The sequence below is a fragment of the Rattus rattus genome, chromosome X (assembly GCF_011064425.1).
Source record: "Rattus rattus isolate New Zealand chromosome X, Rrattus_CSIRO_v1, whole genome shotgun sequence".
Taxonomy (NCBI): Eukaryota; Metazoa; Chordata; class Mammalia; order Rodentia; family Muridae; genus Rattus; species Rattus rattus.
The window spans coordinates 41,562,968-41,565,764 of NC_046172.1; the positions used below are offsets into that span (position 1 = coordinate 41,562,968).

At 30.7% G+C, this 2,797-nt stretch overlaps 1 non-coding gene across 1 annotated transcript; it reads right to left on the reverse strand.

The window, feature by feature from the left end:
* Positions 1-711: 711 nt before the first annotated feature.
* Positions 712-848, reverse strand: LOC116889484. The gene has a single exon (XR_004386435.1). It is a non-coding gene; the product is annotated as a small nucleolar RNA SNORA29 (small nucleolar RNA).
* Between the last annotated feature and the right edge of the window lie 1,949 nt (positions 849-2,797).

Sequence of the window (2,797 nt, forward strand, 5' to 3'; positions counted from 1 at the left end):
TTTTGTTTTCTTAAGTTAATATTGCTGTCTGTCTAGACCTTTATCAACTGATATATTCAGTTAAATATTTCCTCCAGATTTTAACCATTGTCTCACGTGTTTGACTCTCTTATGACCATGCAACAGGATTAAGTTTTTCTATTTCCATTCCATGCTATAAGTAGGAGACTTTGAGATCAGGAACATGTTGTTCTATTTGTCTACCCTCAGACTTGCAAAAAGTACATGTAAAAGCTGTGTGTTTCAAATGACACACACATAACATAAGGCAAAGCTTTTTCTAGTTAGGCTGAATATTAAGAAGGAATTACATAACTATCCATCAACACTAGGAAAAAGGAGATTCTTCTATGGTAAGAAAGGTTAACTCGGATACTTGTCTCTGTGGACTATTTTAGCCTCCCATCTCAATTTGATATCATGCCTTAGAGCAAAAAAGTGCCAGTCAGAAACACCTATCCATTGTATGTGGTTCAAGCTAGCTGATTATGATCCCTAGGGCCTAGTTCTTAGAAAGTGTGTTTGTATTATAGTCCAAAAAGGCTTCCTCTCGCTCCTCACCTAACTCACTTTTACATTTGTCAAATTTATAGGCAACTAAAACGGTAGAATCCTTGAAATTTTGCCTTTGTGTATAAACTTTCAGCAGAAATGTTTACCCCCCCCATAAATTTTGTAAAAGGTGATTCTTAAACTAATACTCTTTTTATTTTTTGTCTGTTCAGCCATTTCATATAGAGGAAAGTCACAGAAGAGCTCCCCCTCTACAGATCACAGCACTTTTCATCCAGCCCTTAAACATACCCACTAAACTCTAGTAGGATAAACTGTGCTAGTCAAAAGGGAAAAATAAACTAATATTCCTAATGAATAGTTTTCACCATGAAGAGAAACTAGTGCTACAAAATAGTACTTACATATATAATATTTCCTTAGATTATAGCAGCAAATAAACTGTTTTCATGTATATTTATGGGGAACTAGACAATAAGTTGAGTGTCTGATCTTAGAAATAATCTGTTGGCTCCATGGCTATGTTCAAAATGGAATAGTAAATTTTTAATTTTGTTATATTATGCTAAAAGTTATCCATACAGGTAACTGAGTAATATTTTAATAAATTAAATAATAAAATAATTTAGAACTTTAATCCAGGTATAGTGATACATGCTTGGAGTCACAGCACTTGAGAGGAAGGAATAAGAGGATCACCAGTTCAAGGCCATCTTCAGATGCATAGAGTTTGGGTCCAGACTCAGCTAGAGGAGGTCCTGTGTCAAAAAACAACCAAGGTAAAATAAGTAATAGAAAAATAAAGGTTATTTTTTTACTCACTGAATTAAAGAAAATAGTTAACATAAAGTACATTAAAATAAGCAAAAATATAAGGTAAACTCAAAATGAGAATCATTAATCATTATCTATATAATCTGTTTGCAATTCCTCTTATCCTATACTCGAATGACATAGGAAGCTATACCAAGATAGATGTCCCATTTGAATATTTATATTTTCATTTTAATGTTGAAAGATGTAGAAACAGGTTTCTTATATTCAATTCACTTTATATTCACTTTGATGTTTGGTTTGGTTTGACTTATTTTCCTAGCACAGAAATTAAAAGTACAAACTGTGTAACACTAAAATATTTGAAAATGCATGTGCACATTTAGAAAAACTACATATACATTGTTATAGTAGCAGTATTTTGCAATTGCTAAAACTTGGGGAGAAATAATATATCACATAGTAGTAGAATATCTACATAAACTATGGTACTTAAAAAATAGATTATTGTTCAAACTTTAAAAGCCACCCAGCAAGCTTTTGAAAATACAGGAAAAGCCTAAGTACATAGACCATAGAGTATATCCAAAGTTTTCCAAATATGTAAAACATAACTATACTTTCTATTAATAATCACATAGGAAAATAATGTAGTGAGTTTGATTGGCAGTTCTTCAGCCTCTATTTTACTATGGAGCAGTTCTTTTGTACTTTATAATATGTCAAGCCAAGGGAATACGCTCTAGAGTCTCAATTTTGTTGTTTCCCAAAGTGTGTTCTGAGAATTAAAGCTTTAAAAGAACCTGATATACTATTTACATAATTGAAAAATACTATGAATGAAGAGAAAAAATATATCTCACACTAAGGAAGAAATATAAATGCCAATTGATTATACACATGGTTTTCATAGATTCATGTAGATTCATTTAAAAAAAAACTCTTTAGATGAAGAGTAATGCAAAACAAATGAGTCAATAATGTGAACACAGTCTGTCTTATCAGTAGAACCGTAAATTTCTCTAATGATTTTTGAAAAGAAACCTGGCCATGTCAAAAGGAAACAAAAATTTGATCTTTGTCCAAACCAATTTATTCTCCTAAAATTCTTCCCTAGGACATGAAAAAAAAACTCATATAGACAAAGATTTGATTGCTACTATTATTTGTAATAAGGGTGTAAAGGAAAGCAATGCCACTAAGTAGTTAGCAAAAAAGGGATCTGTTAAACATTATAATATATCACTGTAATGGGAACATTGCCATGATTTTAAAAAAATGCCAAAAAATACAATTTCCCAAATGAAAATTAATTTTTTTATTAATCTATCTCCTTTTATAGTAAAAAACATAGTTCATTATTTAAAACATTTGTAAAAAGTGATTCAAGTAAAAAATTAGTAATACAATTTAGTCTCCTAAGTAGTAAATTTGGTATGGTTACAAACACTATGACCTGAATGTGTCTTCCAAAATTCATATATGGAAGCTCAATTGCCAATATAATACC